General features: G+C 39.5%; 1 long non-coding RNA gene across 2 annotated transcripts; it reads left to right on the forward strand.

The window, feature by feature from the left end:
- LOC106146892 lies at positions 1-21,596 on the forward strand. 2 transcript variants are annotated; one of them, XR_001231515.1, is made up of 3 exons: positions 1-61; positions 1,901-2,178; positions 21,387-21,596. It is a non-coding gene; the product is annotated as an uncharacterized LOC106146892 (long non-coding RNA). The 2 variants fall into 2 exon arrangements; XR_001231514.1 differs by having other exon boundaries at positions 13-61; positions 1,796-2,178.
- The last annotated feature ends 5,275 nt before the right edge of the window (positions 21,597-26,871 follow it).

The raw sequence follows: 26,871 nt of genomic DNA on the forward strand, positions 1-26,871 counted from the left end.
TGTTGAACATGTAATTTCTCCTCTGTGAATCTGTCTGAGAACCTCTTCTTCCCCAGCACAGGTAATTCCCTCCTGTAAGCCTGAGCCCCCGCTCCCTACAGAGCACCAGGGCCACGATGGGGCTGTCTACACAGCCAAGCCCAGTGTTTGGAGCCCAGTGCCCGCCCTGACTAGCCTAGCACCTTTGTTTTTAAGACATCCATGAATGAGAAGCAGATATAGGCAAGAAAGGAGCGGCAGACTGAGGAAAAGCGGGGTGGAAGGAAAGAAAGGTGTTAGGAAGGTATTTGGGTCGTGACATCCTATTGTAGGTTCTGAATAAAGGTCTCCATCCAAATGGAAATTGCTCTATTTGGTCTGTTTCTGATAAAAAGGTTTAGTACTCAGTATCATGTTCTGATTAACATTTAGATTTTAGTATCTAGTTAATTGCTGTCCTTCACCCTGGCTTCCATCTGATGCTTCTTGAGCAGAGTTTTTTACTGAAAACTCAGAGGCCTGAAAGTGCAGTGTGAAAGGAAGGGATCAGTTTCCTAAACAATCAATATCCTTGTGTACGTAAGGAGCAGCAGATCACTGGGTGCTGTGCTGTCACCATCTTCCCTATTCTTTCTGTCTTCCCCGTCTCTGTCTTCCTCTTTCCTGCTCTCCTTCTTCACCCCTAACTCTGACAGATTAAGAGCTCCCACACCTCACACTTCCATTTCCACCACTGCTCTAGTTCGGCCTCCCTCCTGCACCCTGTGCTCTTAGGCGTCTTTTGATCAGTGCTGACACGATGAGAGCATCTTTGGATCCTGAGCATTATTGTGGTGATCGCAGAGAATTCTCCCTCCTCCTGTCTATTTTCTTGTTTCATTTATTGTTGGGACTGAAATTCTGCAAAGCTTAGAAGTATCCATGTCCAACTCAGTCCCAGTATTCCCGAAATACTTCTCAGGCCTGTGCATTAGTTAACCTGGCTTTTTTAGTGGGAAGAGAAACGCTTTCAGATGTTACCAGAAACAGTTTCCTTCATTTCCATGGAAGCTTTTACTTCATTTTCATTCTTGGCTGCACTGTCATTTGCCCACTTTGTGTATAGTGACTTTGTGTATAGTGACTTGCTAGTTTCTTTGATAAGTTTATGCTTATCTATTTAATGGTTAAAATGTTTCTTAAATATGTATCACTCCAGTTAGGTAAACAGGTAAAACAATCAAGTAAAAGAAAACAAAACAAAACAAAAAAACCAGACCAAATTCTGAAAAACTTTGGTTCCTTAAAACGGGCAACCTGACGTGTGGAATTCAGTGTTCATTGAGTGACTGGTTTCAGCACTGGCAGGTCTGAGCTGGACATGGGATGAAGGAGTGCAGACCTATTGAAGGGACAGGAATTTAGGGGCCTAAGGTTGACTGCCGCAGGTACCTGAAGTCATTGACAATGCTTCACTAGAACTGCTTAGAGTGATCAATGGTACTGTAAGTCTGGGGGATGGGCTGAGAGTGGAGCTAGGGGGCAGGGAAGGTTGAGGAGTCTCCTGTTCAGGGCAGGAGAATATCATCCCTGACATTGTGTAGTGATAATGAAAAGAAGGTCAGGGCTTAATCAGTTTATCATTGATGTTTAAAGTAATTATAGAATGGTTTTATGGAAAAGTTGCAAAAACAGTACTCTCCAAAATTTCCCCTTTGTTAATACCTCCCATGAGTGTATATTATAACCCGAACCATAACTGGTGTATAAATATTGGTACACTGTTATTAACTAAAGTCAGATTTCCTTGTTTTTCCTAATGTTTTTTCTGCCCTAGTATCCCACCCAGAACACTACATCACAGCAGTTGTTATGCCTCCTCAGGTTCCTCAGTTTCTCAGGCTTTTTTCTTATTTTTTTTGTGGCCTTGACTGATCTGAAGAGCATTTACTGGCCAAGTGATGTGTGAATTGTGAATTTGAAGGAAGGCAAGCAAAACAGTAAGCCCTAGAGCTGCCTCACCACCTTGGAGTTCTCAATGCAAGACAAGGATGCCTGTGTCTGGAAGTCATCTTGAACTGGGGAAACAACTCTGCCCAGAGAGACCCACAGTTGTAGAAATTCTCAGAAGAGATCACCAAAGAACAGAGAACTGCACAAAGAGAGTTCCAGACATCTGTGGAAGAATCTGCAAGGGAAACCACCACTAAAAAAGAGCAGGTAAAATAGTCCCTACGGCTCACACACAGGATGGAGAATAGTTTATGTTCTTCCCATCCAAAGTCGAAATCCCTTCTGAGTATTGCCTTGAGTCCTCTGAAGGGTGCAACCAAAATAGTGAAGCCAAATTTGTCCTAGATCAAGGTGGGCTCATAGAAGGAAGCTTAAAAGTAAGCCTGGGGGAAAAAGTCAAATTGTTTCTAAGTTATTTCATGGTGTCCTAGAAATAAGACCAAAAAGTACATAAAGAATACTAAAATATTTGTGAATCCTCCAACATAAAAACCACAGCATCTGAGAGCTAATAAAACATTTTTAGGCTTGCAGAGATGCAGAAAACTATAATCCATAGTAAGGAGAAAATTTAATCAATGATTACAGATCTAGAAATGAGGGATAATAAGGATTAATAGTAGACAAGACATTAGGACTATCATCATTACACTCTGTAGGCTTGAGAAAGTAGAAGAAAATGACAGCATGATAAGAACAGCCACGAAAGAGTTTTAAAGACAAAATTGAACTCTAAAGATGGAAAATACAGTGCATGGGATTATCAACAGAAAACACAGAGCAGGGGAAAAAAGTAGTGAACTTGAAAACATAGTAATAGAAAGTATCCAAAATGAAACACAGAGAAAATATTGGGAGAAAATAGAATTCTGAGTTGTAGGCTAAAAATTAAATATGCCAATATATATGTTACTGGTCTACTGGGAAAATATATATAAGTGCTTGCATATTTGTGTGTGTGTGTGTGTGTGTGTGTGTGTGTGTGTGTGTGTATGGAGTATAAAAATAATTGAATGACTGAGAGTTTTTCCAAATATGAAAAAAGCTGTGAGATTGTCTTTTATGCTTGTATGAAGACCCAGTGTGCTATAAATATGATGATTCTGGGCTTAGAAATAGTTAACTTTTAATTCTGGACAGTTTTGCAACAGCCAGCCTATGTGATTTACATAATCTACTCAAGCTTTCTCAGCTAAGTGTTCCTCACCTGAAAGGTAAAGATAAAAATTGCAAAAAATTATTCTTTGTACCCGGTAGAAAAAATATTGGCAATAATTTAAATATCATCTATGAGACATGCTAAATTAGCTATGGTACAGCTGTAGTATGGAACAGTGTGTTGCTGATGAAACAGAGTAATGACTATAAGAATTGGTATGGAAAGGTCTCAAGGAACACTGCAAAGTTATCTGTGTAAACCACTGTACTGTGTAAATGTTTTACAGTGACTGTGAAATAATTTTACAAGAGAAAGTAGAAGCAGTGTTGCAGTGGGAGAAAGTCTATGCTGATAGAGGATGAGTAAGTCTATGCTGATAGAGGATGAGTAAGATGCTGATATGGTTTAAATCTGAAATGTCCCCCAAAAGTCTCAGAGAGGGAGCTTTTGGAAGGTGACTGGATCATAAGGGAACTTACTCATCAGTGGGTTAACCCAGACTTTATAGCTGAACATGCTGTTGGGAGATGGAGCCTCGTTGGAGGGGGAAGATGACACAGGGTGACCTGGAAAGGCGTATTCTTATTCCCAGATCTTCCCTTCTCTCTCTCTGCCTCCTGGCTGTCATGGGTTGAGCAGCTTTCCTCCCCTCATTCCTTTCTGCCGTGCTGTTTCTGCCTGGAAGTCAGCTAGCCATGAACTGAATCCTCTTTAATCAGGAGTGAAACAAACCTTTCCTTCTTTGAGTTGCAGGTGTTAGGAATTTTGTCACAGTGATAGTAAGACTGACTAATACAGATGCACAAAAAACATGTGAAATGCTTTAAATTTAAACACATCATTCCCCTGCTTAAAATTCTCCTGTATCTCTCTTACCTGGGAATAAAACCCCAGTTCTTGATCAGGGTACATAGGAACCTGCCTGATTTTTCTGGGTTTATTTCCACTTGCATGATGGAAAACTCATACTCCATCTACACATCAGTTATTTAGGACGCTGCCTGCCTGTTCTCCTTATGCCCATGTCAGAAGAGTTAACTTCTTTCTTGTTGGCTACCTCTTCCGACAGATACCTCCAGTTTGGTTTTATTAAGGTATAGAGCTACTTTTGTATGTTCATGTGTTAATTCCTGGAGAGGAGGCAGATCCTACTCATTTTGGAGGCCTCAGTGACTGCAATGACCAGGGCAGGTCCTGGTTTATGGCAGATGCTGAATAACTGTTTGTTGAGTGAATGGATGAGTATATGGAAACTTCAAATCTACCTGCATGCATTAGAGGTAGCATCAATAAGGGAGCCTTATACTGGAAATACAGGCTGATTTAATTGTTTTAATAATGATTTCTTCTCTGAAGATAAAGAAAGCAACAAGAAGTTTTGGTCTAGATTCAGTTTTGGTCTAGATTCAGTTTTGGTCTAGATTCAGTTTTGATGTGGAAGTTATAGTAATTTACCAGGGCTGCGATAACAAAGTACCACAAAATGGTTTAACAACAGAGATTTACTTTCTCACAGTTTTGACAGCTAGATGTCCAAGACTGAGGTGTCAGAGGGCTTGGTTTCTCCTTGGCTTGCTTATGACCACTTTTTGGCCCTTCCTTATATGGAATTTCCTCTGTGCACATGTACCTCTTGGTGTCTCTTCTTGAGCTTAAATGTCCTTTTCTTATAAGGACAATGGTCAGATTCAATTAGGGCCCACCTAAGGGCTGCCTTTAATTTAATCACCCCTTTAAAGGAATTATTTCTGATTATAGTCATATTCTGAGGTGCTAGGAATTAGGGCTGCAAGATAGGAATTTTCAGGACACACCATTTAGTCCCTAATAGAAGTACTGAAAATAGCAGAAGGAAATAGGTGCGTCATTTTGCAGTTGGTAATATTGAAGGACAAGGTTACAGGTGTCAAAGTGGTAAAACTGAAGGAAGACATATTTAAAACAACAAAATTTAAATAAAACCACCCAGGTAGAAACCCTATGAAGGAAGATATTGCTCATCAATCTCAGGCTGAACTATCAGGTAGTGAGCCATCATCCTCACACACACTGTATTCAAGAAGCATTGCTTTGAGTGGAAACTATGCCCAGTCACCTCTCCAGGCCCTTCCAGTTCTCATGTTTCTTGATTCTACATTACTTAGTCTCCACACTATAAGACAGGGAGGTAAAATAAAATTCAAATCCAATTTCCTCCTGAAAGAAATAGGAGGTGAAGACGAGGCCTGTGAAGACTAAAAGGGAAAGTAGTATGCGCAAGACACAGACGCCAAGGGATGGGGTTGACTGCCTTTGACTCTTGGCATACCCTTAGAAAATTGTTTGCCAGCTCTTATGGTCACACTGAAGAAAGGAGGTGGGTTGGAGACTTTTTATGTCTTTGTTTTTGTGTGGGTTAAGACAAAGCCCTTCCTGGGATCTTTTGCTATTGCTTTTGCATTGCTTGGTTAGCACAGTCCTTGGGGATGTGCTCCTTGTGCCTGTCTGAAGAAGGACACCCTTGCTTGTTCCTATTCAGATTCATAATGTGAACTGGGGTGAAATATTATCCCCCATCACACTTAATGTATCGGTGTGAAGAATCTGCTCTTTGAAAGGAACCCTGGAATCACTGGGATACAGTTTGCGGTAACCAGGGTCGCTTTATTATACAATCCACATTGGTTTTCCACCCCGCCTTTTTTTATTGAACTGATTACTCAGTCATACTAAACATGGAATAAAGTGAAATAAATAAATATATGAAACTCAGCGTGTGCTGAGTCTTTTCAGCGTCAAGCTGCTCAAATGTTCTCAAAATTTATCGGGGAGCTTGGTTGCCCTGGTGAAAATAGCATTGTGCAGTGAGACAGAAAATAAGATGTCATGGCAAACTAAACATCTTCACTTTCCGGACAAATATCTAAGTGGACTGGAGCATAGAAAAGAGCCAGGGGACGACCAGAGAGAGGAAACCCGGCTTCCCCACCCTGTGTTTTAGGCTTCTCTGGACTTCACCTGAGCGGGTCAGTGAGTCACCAACACTGGGGTCCTCGTGAAGGCCCTGGCAACTTCTGGCCAGCTCAAGTCTGCACTTCAGCATCTCCTTCCTATGTTGTGAAAGTGAAGATGCTTAGTTTTCCGTGACATCTTATTTTCTGTTCTACTGCACAGTGTTATTTTAACCGAGGTGGCTTACTTCCTCCCTGATAAACTCGCTGGGACTTGATATCTGTAAGTGACTCCCATTAAAATGAATGGGTATTGAAATCATTCTGTGTGTGTGTGTGTTTGTGTGTGTGTGTGTGTGTGTGTGTGTGTGTGAAGGAAGAGACGGTGAGAAGTAGAGGGGATAGGAGAGGAGCGAAAGGAAAAAATCAGACAGGTCCACATCCACTTATTAGTTTATTATTTAATATTTATGATTTCTACTTAAAAAGGGGATAATGATGCTATAAACCTCAGGGGCATGTTATGAGGATAAAATAAAATATCTGGGCCACATCAAGTACCTCATAGACAAAATCATGAGTGCCTGGTCATACTAGATACTCCATGAATATTTGCTATTATTTACAAAAATGTAAAGAGGAGAAATATTAACAGAAGTTTACAAAAACGTTTAAAAATCAAAGAGCATACTGGGGACCAACAAAAATGGATAACCTTATTTCTTCACAAACTCTTTATCTATGAAACTAAATTCATAATCTCTTCAATAAATATGATCAAATCCCTCTGAAACACTGAAGAATAACAGTGGTCAGGCCGGGCGTGGTGGCACACGCCTGTAATCCCAGCACCCTGAAGGCTGAGGCAGGAGGATCCGTGCGAGTTCGAGACCAGCCGGGGCTACAAAGTGAGCTCAAGGCCAGCCTGAACTGCAGAGCGAGACCCTGTCTCAAAAAAAAACAAAAAACAAAAAACAAAAAACAAAAATCACCACAGACAAAAGAATAACAGTGGTCAACACAGCAGCGCAGTATACATCACTGGCATCTCACTATCCTTGCCTCTGTCATCATTTCCGCATACTTATTCCCCGGATGCCGTTCTTCCAACGGCCGGAGCTTGTGCCTCTGCCAGAAGCTTCCCTTACACTATCTAGAACCCACATTGTCTTCGCAGCGGGCCGAAGAGGCTGACAAGTCCTAGCTTAGAGAGCAGCACTTAACCAATGAGGAGCTGCCCCACCCCTTCTTTCATCCGGGTCCCTAATCCCCACCCCCTTAATTTTGTTTTCTGACCACACGCTCCAATAAATTACTTTCTAATGATTTCTTATGTAGGATTCTGCTTCTTGGGAATGTAATCTAGGAAAAGGATGTCCCCACTTTTTTGGAGAACTAGCCATTCTATAAAAAGTATTTATTTATTTATTTAGGTCTTTTTTGAGACAGGGTCTGGCTATGCAGTTCAGGCTGGTCTTGAGCTCACTTTGTAGCCCAGGCTGTCCTCAGACTCGCAAGGATCCTCCTGCCTCAGCCTCCCAAGTGCTGGAATTACAGATCTGCGCAAGTTTTAGGAATAAAAAAAATTCTTTTGTAGAAAGAATCTTAGAAACGTAGTTAGAATATACAAAGCTTACTTAATCCATCATGTAAAGTAACTGAGCATTTACAAAACAAAGTACACTCTGTAGAACTTTACTGCTTATAAAATATAAGGGAAAACAGAGCAACAAAAAGTATAGTATATTTTGAGCTTTCATGGGATTTAGTTTGTGAGGGAATTTCTAAGAATTTCCAGGAATAAAACGTTAATGAACCATGCTCCATTTTAGGGGGTTTTAGTTGAGACAGGGCCCTGCTATGTAGTTCAGACTGGCCTTGAACTCACTATGTAGCCCGGTTGACCACGAACTCTAGGCAATCCTCCTGCCTCAGCCTCCCAAGTGTTGGGATTACAGGCAGTATACAGTGGGCAAATTTGACATTTGCTCTGCACTGGGGCAGTGCTAGAGCAGACACTCAAGTTAAATCACATGTTTTTGGAAAGCAAAATTACTCTTTCCTCTCTTGTGAGGGTGGATGTAATGATACAGGGAGACTGTTGCTATAATTAACAATAGACAATGAGCTAGAGCAACCTCCTCTTTCAATTAAATATCATCTCTTTCAATTAGTATCACACTAGGTTCTTTTCAAACATATTAAAGACTTAACCTATCTGTAGAACCAGAGACCCAAATTTTCCCTGTCTGCAGTTGCATATCAGAACATCTGGTTTCCAAGCGCACTGAATCTCTGCTTGTTATTGTTTAATTTGATCTAGCCACTGGTAGGATTTCTACTAGCAGAAGAGTATTTCTATTGATTTATTGAAAGAAACAGTTAATGGGTAATTGTTTGATCAATCTCCCATGCCTATATCTGGCTATCTGAGTAATCACTTTGAAGATAAAAATATGTAAAATAACAATCATTGTTTTTTTTATTTTAAAGAGAATAGTAAAAAAGGAACAATAGCAAAATGCCAACATCACAGACATAAACAAAAAAAAAGCAAGAACATTAAAAATGATGCAGGATTTCAAAGCAAAATGATAAGAATTAACGGTGACTGTTATATTACATACTTTATCTTCAATGAAGTTGCTCAGATTACCAGATGTAAGAATGGAAGGTTGTTCAAATCATTAAGGAGAATAAAAAAAACTATTAAAAAAACATTAGAGACAATGTAGAGTTTCACTAGACAAGATGGTAGGAATTCAACTATTGCATATTGTTGTCTTCAAATCAGTTGCTCAGATTACCAGATATAAGCATACAAAATTGGTCAGAATATAAAATAATAATTTCTTATCACCTTCTTTTGAAATTCTGTATCATTTTATTGTTTTTATGTTGTTTTGTTTTTGTCTTTGCTTTTGTTATTTTGTCTTTTGTCCTTTTCTCTTTAAAATAAAAAAGAAGAGTATTATTCCAAGAAACATGGTTAGCAGAAACTCTTTTTGCATAGTACTAATTTCTAAGTTACTAGATACTGGAGTACAGAAGATAATGCTATTTGAACAAATTCTTTCAGAGAATGAATTTTTGTAAAGTTAGAACAGGTGATTGTATGTAACAAATTATGTAAACTGCTGAAAATTTACATTGCTATTGGGAGGTTTTTAAGGCAGATAAGGGAGCACTGCTGAAGCAGGCGCACGGCTCATGGACCAGACAACAGAGCAGGAGAGAATAAGCTGTTGAAACATGGAAGTTGGAAGAACACCGCAGAGTGAAGCCTCTCCCTGCCTGAGTGAGTGGTGCTGATACTTTCAGAGGGATGCAATCAGACCTTTTCCAGGAGTGCCGAAGGAAGCCAGGAAATGGAGCCTGATGTTCTTGGAACCAATTCTGAAGAGTGATTGCTGTGTCAGACTGATAAGAATAGCAGTCAGAAACAAGTCCCATCAACCTGCTTTTCAGTCTCCCTCTATAACTCCTATGGTTGGAGCTAATAGGAATCATTCAGTCTCACAGAGTAGGGTATAGAAGGATAAATCCGGAATGGAGACACAATAGCTTAATAATCATCACTCCCCGATTTTGTCTTAAAGATTCTCTGAGTATGATTTTCTTGTCTTTTCCTTGTGCTTACCGTGGATATCCTGGACTTGAAGCAAAAACTTGAAGTTCAGAGTTGATGTTTAACAACTATTAAGTAAATGAATACAATGACGTAAAGTTACTTTTAAAGCTACTTCCTTTGTGCCAGATACTGCACTGAACACTTTTTATTTCACCCTTTAATACTTACAACTGTATGAAGAAGATGATATTTTGCTGTTTTGTGTCAACCCATCTTCAGACAGAAACACAGAAATCTACTTAGGCATTTCACATCAAAGGAATTTAACATATTCAGTGGGTTACAAAAGCTGGAAAGTCTGGGGCATCGAAGGGGAAGGTGATGTCACTCACACCCCATCTGCGTGCATCCACTACTGAGATTGATGGTGTGCTGTGGCTGCATCTGTGTGAGCATAGATCTGGCACCCTGATGGCAAGCAAGAAGCAGGTATGCCCTTTCTCCACTGTTGCTGTAGCAACTCCCTCCACTACAGAAACTATCATTATTATTGAAGGAACCTATAGTAAACTACTTTGTGGCTGTGAAGGTCACCATTACTTCAGGCAACTGTGGTCATCTGAGTTAGCCCACAAGCCTGAGGTGGTCATTGCTGGACATAGAAGTAGAAAACCAGCTTCTTTCTTCCATCTATCATCTAAACCTCTGGTAGACTTTGACAGAGATCATCTCGTAAGGGAGTTTGGGAAATAGTTTTCAAGCTTCTAGCCCTGACAACAAAAAGACTAGTATAGAAAAAGAAGTATTGGTTTGAGACCAAAAATAAGTACCTGGAACAGTTCATCTCTGTCTTAGTTACTTTTCTTGTGGCTGAGAAAAAGTACCTGATGCACAAAGTTAAGGGGAGAAAGGTTTATTTGGCTCACAATTGTAAGGGAGGTCAGTCCACTCATGGCTGAGTGGAGTGGTAGACAAGCATTGCCGAGGAGAAACAGTTCATGATGGGGAGAAGGTAGCAAAGCAAGCAAGAACAAGGCAAGCTTCTTTCTGTCCCTTTATTGCATCCAGACTGCTGGGATTAGGGTGGTGCCAAACCAACCAATCAGTGGACTGTTTTAGTAATCACCCACCCTTAATCCTATTACCCTTAATCCTAACATTGCACATGAATCAATCACACAGTGTAAATTCAGCCACATCTGAAAAGCCCTGCCTATGATTGCATGAGGCTTTTGGGGGACATCTAGATATAAGCTAAAACAATCCCTTTGGCTACTGTTCTTTTACCCTTGTGAACTGTCACCAAGCACATCAACAAATTTATGCTCCCACTTAATACAATAAAAGTATCCCTTGTACAAAGACACTTTTACTTGTTATCTAAAGTAGAATATGAAGTCCATTTGGTGATCAATTTCTAGTATGTGTCTCAAGTGATCCAGTATTTCAAAGCTAGATTTTAAATGTTTGTCCTTTGGGTTGCTGGAATCTGATGCTGGTTATAGATATGGAAGCCATGGGAGGCAGAGAGAATGAGTCTTGAGCTAAATCACCTTTACCTTGTAATGTGACTGCCTTGGGTAAAATTAACAGAGTCTTCTTAAGAATAACTTGTCTTCCCAGCTGGTGAAGAAGGGACTGCTCTTCCTAGCAAGTGGGCTTAATTGACCAGAAATTTCTTAAATTCAAGTGAGTTCGTCCAGATGATCCCATTCTAATTCTTGGGATTCTATTCCTTCCTAAGCAGTTTTTGAACTCCCACATAAGAGACCTGATGAGTTCATTAATTAAAATTATTATAATTATCTAATCTCATGGGATACATTTCAGATTGGTGTCAATATTGTGATTACAGAGAAAAGAGGGTGCTTCAGCACTATCTCAGAGCCTCTCTGGTTCTGTGACTAGGCCTTAAACTGAGAAATTAAATCCCCAAGCTTGTCCTTTTCTTGCTGTCCAGGGTCAGAAACAGCCGTCCCATCCAGAGTTTTATAGTCATTTCCACTGCTACCCTCACCACACCGTTATGAGTAGTCACTGGCCTTATTGAAACAACACGTAAGTATCTGCCCAGGCTTCCATAATGTTGCTGCTGCACCGAATCAGAAGCACAACAATGACTTTCCATGCTGCCTTGAACCTCTCTCCCATCTTTCCCATTGGCAGAGACCAGCGCATATCCAGCTGACATCGGAGGCTGAAAAAGTAGTTTTTAGGCTTCTTTCCTTGGTGTACAGAGCAGAAGTAGAGGGACTAGCATTGGGTTGTGAGCCAACAGGTTGTCATGACTCTCCTGATGTTAAAGATGAGGAAACTGAGGCTAAAGAGAATAAATAACTTACTTCTGAAAATAACAAACAGAGCTCAAAACAGAAAAAGACATCTTAATCTCTGAATCCAAAGTCTACATTCTTTCTACTCTGTGATATGTTCCCAGGAACCAATTGTCAGAGAGTCTGGAAAATAATAAGATGTGCTATTATCTATTTGTTTCTTCTTTGCAAATGAGAGTGACTTCATATTGTTTCTTCTTTGCAAATGAGAGTGACTTCATATATTGTGTCCTCCTGCCTCAGTCTCTTAAGTAGCTGTGACTTAGAGAGCGCTTAGTGACTTCTTTTAAGATTGTGATATATAGTATATTAACTGTTGCCATTCTCATTATTTTGTCATAAAATTGTTTTATTTTTTCATAGGAGAATGTTTTTGATATTTCTGTACTAATACTGTATCTACTTACATTGAAATAAAAATCTAAAAAAAGGAAAGTAATAAAATGCTAGAATTTGAGCTTGAAGTTTTCTCATTCCATTTTAGATCCACAAATCATTATTTGAATATGTTGATAGGACTCCTTGACATAATTAAAGTTCAAATTATACAGGAATAAAGAAAATACAGCAGGACATTAAGAGGCAACCACAGTATAGAGAAGCAAGCCATAAATTGCTTGGGTTTATTCTCAACTTTGTTATTTTTTAGTTGTTTAACCTTTGGTAGCTTTTGAAATATATTAAAGTCTCAGTTTTTCACCTGGATACTGGTAGTAATAATACTCCTTACAGAGCTGGTGTGAAGAATAAACTACTTGATCTATGTAGAGCTTAAAGAAGTGCCTACTTCAGAGGAAATGTTCAATAAATCTAGTTATTATCATTATATTTAGCTACAATTGCCTGCTAAGAGACTCCCAAAGACAGAGTATTATCTTCTGTGCCTTCCCCAAATCCAGTTGTACCTACTGAGCTCTCGATAGATATGAATGCAAAAACTTTCTCAAAAAATAAAAGGTGAGAGAGGTCCTAGGTGTTCCGAAGGAAAAGGAAAGCCTTGAGGGGAAAAGGGGATGCGCTGAGGGGGAATGTCCATTGTGGGGTGAGGGAGCTCAGGAGAACAGGCAGAGCTGTATCATGATTTGAAACTCTTTTTTCAATGAAGTATATGTGTGTGTGTGTGTGTGTGTGTGTGTGTGTGTGTGTGTTACACATCTATAATCACAGCTACTTAAGAGACTGAGGCAGGAGGACACAATTTGAAGGCCAGGGTAATTAGTGAGTCATTGTCTCAAAATAAGCCTAGAAAGGGGCCGTGGATGTAGCCCAGGGCAAAGCACTTGCCTAGCATATTCTAGGCTTGTGCTTATTCCATCTCCAGTACTACACCCACACAAAAAGCTGTGTGTACTAAACATGTATAAACTTTTTTCCATCATTATTTCCCAACAATACAGAATAACAGCTACTCACAATATTTAGATTGTATTAGACATTATCAGTAATCTAGAAATGATTTAAAGTATAACTCATTTAAAGGAGAGGATGTTATATACAGATATCATTGGTATCTTTGTGTGTATGTTGGGGTGGGGGTTGGAAATTGAGGAATGATTACCTTCTGTCAGGTGTTGCTTGCCTCTCGGTGTTACTTATGACTTCACAAAACATACATCTTTGAAATTCAGGCTACCTAAGTTGACTGTTATGAGTATTTAAAAAGAGCAACATCTATCATTCATCAAGCAGTTATTCTGTGTCTAGCCCACACCTCACTTCATTCACATGATGATCCCATGACATAAGTTCTAATATTATCTCCTTTTCACATAAGGAAACTGACATGCAGAGAAGTTAGATAACTTGCTCCAGAATGTAGGAAGATTCTGACATCCGCTAAGAAAAGTGAAAGAAAAGCCTGGTTTTCTCACACCATATTCTCTAAGGGATCCTCTCTAAGGGGATAACAGAAAGGAATGAAGACAGGTTGTTGAAAATGTTACACTTACTCAGGCTACTGGCTGATGGGGGAGCCTCAAGCAATACTCATTTTTGTCCAGTGGGGCTCAGTGCTTTCAAGGGTTTTGGTCTGAATACTTCGTGTGAGTATGCATGTATATAAGAAAATAGGTGATTACAACAGTGTAACTACTTCTTTGGACAATCGGATGACCTCTGCTTCTAAGTCAGTGGAAAATCCAAAATTCACCAAACTTGTTCGGGAGGCTCAGGCCACAGAAGAGTTCCGCTCACGCCCTAGACCCAGGTGAAAGGATGCTATTCTCCGCTAGTCCTAAGTCTGTTTCATTATTCATGGTACCTCACCGATTGCACAGATAGGGTTAGGAAGGTCAGTGCAGCATTAATATGTGGAATTGGGAGATGGCATGGGCTGGAGATGGAACCTGTCACACCAGAGTGATTCTTATTGAGGGGGTTTGATTTGATATTAATATTAATTTGATGTTTCTTCTCATCTTCAAGATATTTGTCCTATCCAGATATGAGAATGCCTGAATGCTAGTCCCATGAAAAGCAGCAATATATGTTGGGTTTTATGGTCAAGATAGAGGAGTTGGGTGCAAGAGGAGTGCTAGGATGATGAACACTCCTCAGTATGAAGATCTACCATGGAAATTTAGGAAGGCATGTAGAGGGTCTTACCTGGAATTAACGAAGTTCCATTTCTACTCAAACTTACAGTTCCCAAATACATTTACCCATTCAAAAATAGGGGAACCAATATCCAGGGAAGAGCATGTCAAGAAAATTATTATCTCTACTTCCCAATGTTCCCACCAGTGATCTTCTGCCTACCTGCCCATCCTGTGGGAAGCCTTTAAAATATTGTGTGTGAACTGGCCCTAGCCTGGGTTTATTGAACCAGAATTGCTGATGATTCTGAGCACAGGTGTTTTCAGAAGCTTCCCCACATGATTCTAACCTGTAATTAAGATGACAAACAACCAGGGTGTGTTGTCTTTGTAATCTGTTCGAGTCAAGTAGAAGAGACTCCTTCCATCCACCAAGACTGTAGTGATGGGCGATTGTGAGCGGGCATGACAAGCAAGAGTTAAGTTCTGGGTGGTTTATATAGTTGTGATGCCATTTGTTCTTTCACTTCAAGATATATCAGAATCACCTAGAGGTCTTGCTAATCTTTGAGATCTTTGGGTCCCACCACATAATTTCTAAATTCAATGGGCCTAGAGTAGGGTGTGAGAATCTGCATTTGTACCCAGTGCCCAAGTGATTCTGATACTGCTAGCTTGGGAAATGTATTCTGGGAACCACTGGCAAACACAGATGTACATTCCACTCCACTGGGTTCTGAGAACTATATACCACTGAATAGCTTCTCTAACTTGGCTTCCAATTGATGAAATTTCATTCTTACCTGGCTGCTGACACAGCAGCTGGGCTCAGGGCAGAATCTCTTGGGCACAAGCAGTGCATTCCACGCTTTCTGAGCCTGGTGGTCAGAAGTTGTCAGTGTTTGCCATGGTAGGCACAGCCCAGGGAGTTGGTTTGATGTGAATTTCATCTCAGATCACACGGGAAAATGGCAGTTGCAGGAATGTAGGAGGCTAAGTAGAAATAGCTTTGCTGCTGGACTGATAAACCAAGACCCTATGCTTGGACTCATAGTTGTCTCTGGAGTATCAGCTGCCCACAGGAAGAGTTGCATTCCTTCTTATCCCTAACACGGAGCCTGAGGGGGGGGGTACTCGTTGCAGTTTGCTAAAGGGGATTGTTACCATGTGTGCCCCTCATACCAAAGTCTGGCCCTGTCACACTCCTGGGTTCTGCTGACTCTATGGGTACTGGAAAGTCCAAGGTCCTTCATTAGTGCCACCAGTGTCTGCCTCGCTTTTCTTGCCTAAGCCATTTTCTCATTCCTGAGACCTAAGACCCAACACCCAATTTAAAGAGGAATGGTTTGCTTTGGCTTACATTTTCAGTCCATAGTCAGCTGGCTCCAAAGCAAGAAGGGCCTGGGGGAAGAGTCTGGTGTGGAAGAAAACTGCTCAGTTCTTGGCAGGGAGGCACAGAGAGAGAGAGGATGAGCTTGGGCGGGAGGTCTACCCTTTCAGGTCACAGCCTCAGTGACTCACCTTTCACCTCCTAGCAGCTAGTCAGCTATAGCATCCCATGATTCAGTCACCTTGCAAAAGCACCGCCTATGAGCACATGGGGCCTTTGGAGGGACATTATTGGTCTAAATCATAACAATTCTTTCCAGAAATTCCCACCTTCTACCTCCCCTATCCCTCAGCTAGAGCATGGTATAGGTCTTGTTCTGGTCAGCGGTGTGTTAGATGTGGCATGGGTCACTTCCTGGCTGATGGTGAAGATGCTGGGAGAGCCCTGGGTGTTTTCGCTGGCTCTCTTCTCCCTTCATGATGAGTGTGAGGGGGCCCTGCCTCCCCAAGATGTGACAGCTGGACCTCCGCATGGAAGTATTCTGGATTGCTGGGTCACTTGTATAGGACAGCTGTTCTGGACCTTCATGTGTGAGAATTGAATTTGTTGTGTCCTTGGTCTTTAGGCTGAGTCCTTCGTTCTAGGACTTCAGGTTTTGCTCTGTATTTTGGACTCAGAATAAGGACCAATCAGGCGCATACAGCTTGGGTCATGCAAAACAGAAAACAGTGTAAAGTTACCATGTGTCTTGCTGTGTAATAACTACTTGCACCTGAGGAAAAATTAGGCTCATTGTGCAGCTTCTTCCTGGATGTACATATTACACTCTAACCTTATAATCAGGGGATGGGAGAGAGAGAAAGAGAGAAAGAGTGTGTGTGTTTCTGTGATTAAAGAGGTTTTAGATTTTAGTGATCATGTGGACATATGGAGAGGGATAAAGGAACATTCTTAGCAACCTTGAATTTTGATATACCTTCTTATGGTTTGTATCTGGATATCCCCCAAGAGCCTTCTGTACCCATAGGTGGGGGATTTAGGAAGTGATTGGATCGTGGGACTTATAGTTGACTTGCTGTTAGGAGAAGTCTGATCCAAAGAGACTGGTCACTGGGAGGCATGGCCTGGAAGGGTTATTTCCCTCCTCAGCTACTCCCTTGACTCTCTCTCTGCTTCTCTGCTGCTGTGTCCTGAGCAGCTCCCTTCTGTCATTCCCCTCGGCCATGTCATCCTGCCTTTGAGCCAGCCAGCTGTGGACTGGAACCGCTATATACTGTGAGCCAAAATAAATCTTTTCGCTTTTTAGTTGCGGGTGTTGGGTATTTTGTCTCAGCAACAAAGAGTAATAGAGACGGACCTACTTGTAAAGGTTACCTTGAAATGCAAACTTATTTTCTTGATAAGTGTTATGGTCTGTGTCTGTGTGTCCCCCCAAAGCCTCATGCAGTCATGGGGCAGGCTTTTAGAATTTGATTGATTATGGGTATGAGAGCTGCACCCGCCCTGGGGTGGATAGTTTGCATATGTAAGGAGAGGAAGAGGCTGCCTGAGGCCATTCCTCCCCCATTCCTCCCTTTTTAGTGTTTGTTGCTTTGGTGTGTTCTGCCGCCATGAGCTGTAGCCCTCTGCCATGTGCCAGTCTGCCTTGTAACCTGCCCAGTACGGACTGAAACCTCCACAAACTATAAGAGAAATAAATCTTTCCTTCCTTAATTTTGGGTGTCAGGTATTTTGTCCTGACAAGAGGAAAGTAACCAAGACAGTAAGATTGTTTAAAAAAATAAGAGAACATAATATTTGAAGCAAAGCCAACATGGTTTGGTATCCTTTCCCCCAATCCTGAGAGACAGCTAGTAACTGAATGTTATAGGTAAGGTCACTTTGCCAAAAGGGGTGAAGAATCTTATTCACAATCACACAGCCAGCAGGTGGCAGAGCCAGGATCCTGTCTGTAATAGACAACCCCTAGTGCACCACCTTTCCAGTGCTCCATGAGGGCAGAGATTGCTCATCTTCAGCGGAAACCTGAAAGAACCTAGCACATACAGTGTTAACTTGTTGGCAATCGCTGGAAGGGGACACAGCTGGCCTCTCTTCCTGAGACCTTGGAGCTGCCTCTGAGAGCAAATTCTAAGATTCCCACTTTCCGGCTCCTCCTCCAACCGCTGCCTCACCTTCCTCCCTGATTTACCATAGGCAAGATACCCCTGCCTCCTTCCTTCCAGGCCAAGTTTTTCTCTGCCACCCAAAGTTCCACCTGCCAGGAGTCCTGAGGGGAGGCTCCTGTGCCCAGCACACTGGAATGGCTGTAGGTTCTTGGAGATGCTGATCCCTGCCCTGCTATCTCACCCCGTCTGGGACTGTGGAGTTCTTTATCTCCAGGCATGAGTGACCACAGCCCTTTGTGTACTAGATGAATACTACTGTATTCTCTCTGTGTCATGCTGTGAAGGCTGGGGACCCTGCCCTGGAACACACTGTAGTTAATGAGAGAGAAAAGCTAGAAGCAAAAGGAGGCTGTGAACTGGGGAGAAAGGAAGCCTACTTTACATATAAAGGAACTAAGTTTTTATAAAGAGCAAGGTACAAATTACAGGTGCTCACGTTTTATAAGTGCTTATGTTATAATAACCCTACTTCTTATTTGCATCTTGCTTCTATTAAATTAATAGTGTTTTGGATTGCTCTCCATTACAGCACTTCCAGACTTACCGTGTTCTTTCTAAATAACTGTGTGTGGTTCATCCTATGCTTGTACTGTATTTGTCTAAAGTAGATCTTTATTGATGTATGTTTATGTTGTTGCAGGGCTTTTTGCTATTGTAAATAACCTTGCAGTGAACATTCTTATGCATGATTCTCCTCTCCTTTTTTTTTTTTTTCTTGAGCACATTTGTGAGTACGGCTAGAGAATAAATTCCTAGAAATGTAATTGTTAGGTTAAAGTGTATGTTCCTTTAAAATATAAATAGTCATTGCTAAATTTAGGGGTTTTAGAGTGTACATGGTCACCTTTATTAATCTTGTCTTGCCCATTATGTTTTATGAGTGTGGCACCTTGCTTAGGAAGATATTTCCTCTACAAAAACTTCCTTCTAGTACTTTCATGGTTTTATCTTTTTAATGTTTAAATCTTTGTTCCATCTGGATTTCAAGTTAATGTAAGGAGCGAGATAGGGATTGAGTTTTCTTTTTCCCCAAATGGCTAGCTAGTTGTCCCCACAGTGTTTATTAAAAAATCTATCTTCTTTTCTTACTGACTTGAAATGTACAAACTCATATGCAAAACTCCTGCATGCACTAGGCCTTTCCTTTCAATTCTCTGTTGTGTGCCATTTACTCTTCTGTCTAATCTGAGGCAAGTGTTAATGTCTGTAGTTTGATTTTACATTTACCTCTCGTTGCTTTTCCTTTTTAGAGATTTTTCTGGCTATTCTTGCTAATTTATTTTATAGGTAAACTTAAATATGATTTGGATGGGTAAGAAGTACCATGGGTATTTTGATTGGGAATACACTGAATGTAGAGATCCACTGAGGAAGAATTAACTTCATTCATTAATTTTACCATTTGCTAGGAAGACATTCCTTTTGATTTATTAATTTTTTTGTTTTTCTTCAGAGAGAAGTGAAAACTTTTACTCAATTTGTTGACCTTTCATGTTTATTCCAAAGTTTATTCTTATCTGAAGAGATGGGGAAGAAAGGATAATTTTGGTTGCAAAATTTAATGGAATATTTTGATTTAATGTTTTCTAACATTATTGCTTGAATAAAAGAAAATTACGTTTTATACTAACTTTACTAATCTCTCCTAGTGTTTCACCTCATTTCAGTTGATTCTTTGGGGCTTTTCAGATACATAGTTGTAGAAGCTAAAAATAATGATACTGTATCTGTTCCAATGGAAAATCTCCTAGTGCCTTGACATTAAACATAATATTGACTTTGGAAGTTTGCATTAATGTATGTACATATATGTCAGTCTCACATTTGTACTTGCTCACATCTGTATATACACAAACATTTCTGTACATTAATTGTTAAATAAGTCCATCTATTTATATTTCACTGTGTTGCTATTATAATTAATGTTGAATTTTGTCAATTGTTTTCTTTTTATCTATTGATATCATGTTATCTTCATCATTCATTCATTATATTCATAATGAAATATGTGAGGTTTTCTACTCTTTAACCTTCCTGCCATTCTTGAATGAATACTATTTTTTTCATGGGTTCATTAGCATTACTATATTCTCCTTGCTAACATTTTATTTTGATTTGCATATCAACTATCCATAGAATAATTAGCCAATGCATTGTGTGCTACCTTTGGTAGATTTTCATAAATATTTTTCTAGCTCTTTTACTAAAATGAATTCGGAAGCATAGTTAGTCTGGAAATAAATGTACCCAGTGGGGAGAAGACAGAAGATGGATATTCAAGTTTAGGGAGCACCATGTACATAGAACAGGCCCCCTGGTGTGTGTGTGTGTGTGTGTTTGTGTGTGTGTGTGTGTGTGCACATGCCCATGTGTATTATGCTTTTCACTATAGAGCTAGGACCTAATTCAGCTGAGCTGTGCTCTCTGAACTCTTATTTTAATCTACCTTTTGATTTGTAAAAATAAAATTGAATCTGAACCCTCAAATGTTTATTTACTTATAAGTGATGATAGGAAAATATGTAGTTATATGTTCATAAACCTCAAGAAGACTTTTGTATGTTTATTATTAAATTCAGTGAAATTTTATAAAGCATTATATCATGTTCCCTATAACTTGAATACCATTAAGGAAAAATTTTAAGAGATTGTATAAATTAGTAACATAAATAATCTCTTTCACAATTTCAACTTTTTTTATTGTACTGGAGATTGAATCCAAGACCTTTGCACTGAGCTACATTACCAGCTTTCTTTAATTTTTTTGTTCTGAGACAGGGTCTCCTTAAGTCAATATGTTGTCCAGGCTAGGCTTGAACTTGGGATGTTTCTGCCTCAGCCTCCCAAAGTGCTGGAATTATAGGGGTGTACCATCATACCAGGCTTCAACTTTATTTTTATTCCATCTTCTTGTTAGATTGGATTTTCTTGCTATTCTTCTGATCTGAACTTATGGCTGCTGATGTGCTTGCCCCAGAGGTACAGTGTCGAGTCTGTCATTTCTTGTTGCTTGCAAATGGTTGCACCATTAGTAACTAGATTTAGTCCATAATTGTGTTTACCTGGGCACATGTCAACACATAACACATCTGGCTTAAGTGTCTTATAGAGGAGGACACAGCTATCAACCCTATGGGATGCTTGATTATTTTTAAACAGGGAACGGTGAGATATCTAGGTGACAAATGACACTGTGATAAGTGGACCAAGCAGAGTATCATTATAAAAACAAAACAGTAAAAGGCTAATTTTTTCTTATGTTTTCAGATTCAAATTAAATACAGATCATCAGTAATTCATATTGCATTTATATATTGAGATAACCCACAAAAAGTTCTAATATTTTCTTCCATTACCTGATTAGATTATTCTGCTTTCCCCATTTTGAAGGCACTTAGTGAGCCAGGAGGAGATGTTTGAGCTGAAGCAGCCCGGAGATAAGGCTGAAGAGCCGGGCCAGAGGCAGAGGGGCCCCTGGGCAGCTATGAGTCCAGGAGAAGAACAAAGAGGGCAATGGAGAGGAACTGACAGAACTGAAAAGACTATGGTGGGTGAATGTGTTTCAATGAATCCTGGATATTTCATTATACTGATGTGGGGTTGGGGCGGAGGTACTTGTCATTAAGGTAGGGATACAGAGGAAGATCAGGAGAGCAGAAATTAATGCAATTGAGACTAAGAAAACAATGCAAAGGGTCAATGAATCTAAGAGTTGGTTCTTTGGAAGAATACATAAAATTGATAAATCCCTAGCCACCCTTATCAAAAAATGAAAGAAAAACTCAAATTCATACAATATGGAATGAAAAGGGTGAAATCAGTACACATCCTGTGGAAATGTGCTTGCCCTATTTTGAAAATCAATACCTACTTTGAAAATCTTTACTTGCATAGAATGTAAAACACAGAAGAAATGGACAGATTCCTAGATAAGTATGAATTACCAAAGCTGAATCAAGAAGATACAAATTTCTGAATAATCCAATATCAGTCAGTGAAATTGAAAACATAATTAAAAGCTTACCAACAAAGAAGAGCCCAGGTCCTGATGGATTCACAGCCGAATTCTATAAGAAATTTAAAGGAGATTTAATGCCAATACTCCTCAATCTCTTTAATGAAATTGAAGGGGATGCAATTCTCCCTAACTGATTCCTCAAAGCAAGTATTACCCTGATACTCAAACCAGAGGAAGACCCAACAAAAAAAAAGAAAACTACAGGCCAATCTTGCTAATGAACATAGATGCAAAAATCCTCAATAAAATACTAGCAAATAGAGAGCAACAAATCATCAAGAATATTATACACCATGACCAACCGGGATTCATTCCAGGAAGCAGGGATAGTTCAATACACACAGATCAATAAATATAGCACATCATATCAACAGAGCCAAAGACAAGAAACACATGAGTATCTCAATAGATGCAGAAAAAGCTTTTGATAAAGTCCAACACTCATTCATGATAAAAAACCCTGCAGAAAATTAGAATAGATGGTCTTTACCTCAATCTGATAAAAACCACCTATGACAAACCAACAGCCAACATCATACTAAAGGGACAAAAACTGAAAGCTTTCACTCTAAAATCAGGAACAAGACAAGGAGTGTCCACTATCACCACTCCTACTCAATATAATTCTGGAAACATTAGCCAGAGCAATTAGACAAGAGAGAAAAACAAAAGGAATAAGGATTAGAAAGGAAGAAGTTAAATTATCATTACTTGCAGATGATGCAATATTCTACATAGGCAATTCTTGGCATGAAAAAACTTCTAGGTTTAATAACCAACATCAGTAGCATACCTGGATACAAAGTCAACACTCAGAAGTCAACTACATTCCTGCCCACAAACAACGAATTTACTAAGTGAGATATTAGGAAAACCACACCCTTCCCAATAGCATCCAAAGAAATTAAATATTTAGGAAACAATCTACCAAAGGAAGTAAAAGATTTTTACAGTGAAAATTGCAGTCCTCTGAAAAAAGAGATTGAACATGATTTCAGAACATGGAAAGACATTCTTTGCTCATGGATAAGAAGAAACAACACTGTGAAAATGGCTGTACTCCCAAAACTGTCATACAGATTTAATGCAATCCTCAGCAAAATACCATTAGCATACCTCAGATCTAGAGAAAACACTCCTAAAATTCATTTGAAACAAGAACAGACCTAGAGTAGCAAATGCAATCCTGGGCAACAAAGGAAGGGCAGGAGGCGTCGTAATTCCTGACTTGAAATGATACTACAAAGCTACTGTGATAAAATCAGCATGGTACTGGCAAAGAAACAGACCTTAGGATCAATGGAACAGAGTAGAAGATGAAGAAATAACTACAACCACACTCAGCCACCTGATCTTTGACAAAGGGGCCAAAAATATTCACTGGATTGAAGATAGCCTCTTTAGTAAATGGTGCTGGAAACACTGGTTTTCCACATACCAAAGACTAAAATTTGACCCATGTCTATCACCATGCACTACACTACAGTCAAAATGGATCAAAGATCTAAATATTAAAACAGAAACACTAAATCTACTGGAAGAGAAAGTAGGTAGAAATAGTGCAAACATTGGGGTAGGCAGACAGTTCTTGAACAAAAGGCAAACTGCATGGGAAATACTTCAAAGAATCAACAACTGAGATCTTATCTTATTAAAAAGTTTTTGCACATCAAAAGAAATCACCAACAGAATGAAAACAAAACCCACAAATTTGGGAAAAATTTTAGTCAATTGTCCCTCAGACAAAGGACTTCTATCTAGAACATATAAAGAATTTAAAAATAACCAGACCCCCCCAAATTCAAAGACCCAATCCATAAATAAGCATCTGAGATGAATATACACTTAGATGAAGAAATACAAATGGCAAATAAATATATGAAAAAAATGTTCAGCATCATGGGTCTTCCAAGAAATGCAAGTTAAAACAACACTGAGATTTCATCTCACCCCAGAAAGAATGGCTATCATCAAGAAATCAACCAATAAAAATGCCAGAGGTGCTGTGGGGAAAAAGGAACCCTTCTCCACTGTTGGTGGGAGTGTAGACTGGTAAAACCACTGTGGAAATAAGTGTGGAGATTCCTTAAAAATCTAGGATTAGATGTCCCATTTGATCCAGCTGTTCCCTTTTTGGTTATCTTTCCAGAAGAACTGAAAACATCATACCACAGTAATATATGTGCGTCCATGTTTACAGCAGTGCAATTGGTCATAGCTAAATCTAGGAAACAACCCAAATACCTGTCAACTGAGGAATGAATAAAAAAATGTGGTATTTTTATTTCATGGAACATTACTCAATTATAAAGAAAGATAAACTCAAGGCTTTTATAGGTAAAGGGATGCATCTAGAGATCATACTCATAAGTGTAATAAATCAGACCCACAGGTGCAAACATCATATTGTCTCAGTGCGAGAAACTGAAAGAATAAAGAAGATACAAAAGGTACAATAGATATTGTGAAATGGAAAGAAACTACTCAAATGAAAGGAGAACTGGGATAGGGGAAAGGAGAAAAGAAGGAAAACTGTATATATATATATATATATATATATATATATATATATATATATATATATATATATATATATATACATACATATATAGTATTTATATATACATATTGTCTGATCCATCTTACATGCCTATATCTGATAATCTGAGCAACTGTTTTGAAGATAACAATATGTAATGTAATAACCATTGTTAATTTCCTATCATCTTGTTTTGAAATTCTGAATCATTTTTATTGCTTTTTAAAAGTTTGTTTAAAATAAAATTTTAAAAAGGTAAAAAAAGAAGGCTATTACTGTGCTATTTCCATGGCACAGTACATCACAACTGACGGTTCAACGCCAGGATTCTATGGGATCATAAGCTGAATGTAATGTTTGTGAAGATATTGTATGATCTTCATGATTACTACACTTTTTTACTGTGTTCATTTTTATTATAGCAAAATACGCACATAGTGAAAATTCCCCTTAGGGATTTAGAAATGTGTAATTCATTGACAGTAAGGCATGGGATTAAGTACAACATAATGTTGTACAAGTATCACCTCTCTCTAGTTCCAGAACTTTTGCACCATCCTAAATGAAAGCCCTGTACATATGAAGCCATCACTACTCATTTCATCCTCCTCCATGTCCTTAAAATGCCTATTATGCTTTCTGTGTCTATGGATTTTCCTATTCTGGGCGTTTTATATACATGGAATCATACCGTTATGATGTCTTTTAAAGTATTAATAAATCAAACAGCTTTTGATTAAAAGTGGAAGAATTGATGGTGAAGAATTCTGTGCTCTCCCTCCTAAAACCCCACAAAAAGAATACCACCTATAAACTGAGAAGGAGAGAGATGGGTACAAGCATCAATGACAGGCAACTTCAACACATGTGTAGATGCTGGAAAGAAAATACAAGAACAAAGAAGCCAAAGACTTCAAGGTGCATTGAACAGAGAGGAAGTTTGCCCTTAACATTCTAGGGAGGGGCCTGGGGGCACCACTTAAGGCGTGCAGGGCATGAGGTAAAGACAGGGAATTAACCCAAAAGATGAGCTCCTACCAGCCAAACCCTGTCATCCATCCCCTATAACTCCATCTGCAGAATGTCAGTGACTGTGTGTTACTCTGCCCTGTGAACCGGAGGTTGTCCTTCAATAGTCCTGTGGAGTGACAATTGAGGATGTCCCAGCAACCCTGTCACTCACCCTCAAGCAGGGACACCAGTTGACAAACCTCTATCTAGTGACCCTCCCTCCCGTCACCTTCTACTGTCACACAAGCATGAACAATGACGGCTCACCAAGCATTTAAAGAAGGCTTTGAGCAGGAAAAAAAAATGAACCAATGTATACAAAAAGAAAGCCAACTCTGAACAAGAGGAATAACTCAGGGAATGGAAAAAACCAAAATTCAAACCAAAAGAAATCAGTATTCAAATTGGCATTCAACTGGCATTCCCAAAACATTAGAGGAATGAAAGATAGCCATAAATAAAATGATCTCTAACAGAACAAGAACGAGTTCATAGAAATTAAAAACACTGCTGCAAAGTAAAATGTTAAATAAATGTTAGAAGATAAAATGGAGGAAATTTATAGAAAGGAGGGAAGAATGACAGTGAGCTTGAAAATAGAAACAGAGGACCTAATCTAGGAGGCCTGGCGTCTTGTTCGTGATTATTCTGAATGGGAACTCAGGGAAGAGAGAGCAGAGAAAATTATTTTTAAAATTCAAGAAAATGTTCTAGAGAGGAAAGATAAAGGCAGACACTTTTATTTAAAATCTAAGTAGCAGAAATAACCAAGATTCATTGTAAAAAAAAAAAAAAAAAAAAAAATTCTAAAGCCCAGAGGTAAAAGACACTTCTGAAAGATTCCAGAACAGAAATAAGAAGAACAGCGTGAGAGTCAGGGTGGGCTCAGACTTCCCCGCATCAGGATGGCACACTAGAAGACAGATGAGCTGGGTCTTCATCAGTGAGAAGGAAATGATTTTTGACCCAGAATTCCACAGCAAGTCAGACCACCAGTCAAACATCAGGAGGAAAAGGTAGCATTTTCATACACACGAAGATATGGACCACTTCAAATCTGTGCTTAAACTGGGATAGAAACGAGGCAGGTGAAGGTCCTGGGTACAGAAAGAATAGAGCCACCCAGAAAGACAGGCTAGGAATGTTATAGGAGAGCACTGCGCAACTCTGTGTGTGTGTGTGTGTGTGTGTAAGGGGAAGAATACCTCAGGAAAAGGGGGAATCAATACAGCCCCTGATATGGCGACATAAAGACATGCCATGGGTATGTTGGTAATAGATGGTAGGAAGTGAGGTAGGCAATTAGG

This window comes from Chinchilla lanigera, unplaced genomic scaffold (genome assembly GCF_000276665.1).
Source record: "Chinchilla lanigera isolate Chin_1 unplaced genomic scaffold, ChiLan1.0 scaffold00100, whole genome shotgun sequence".
Classification (NCBI taxonomy): domain Eukaryota; kingdom Metazoa; phylum Chordata; class Mammalia; order Rodentia; family Chinchillidae; genus Chinchilla; species Chinchilla lanigera.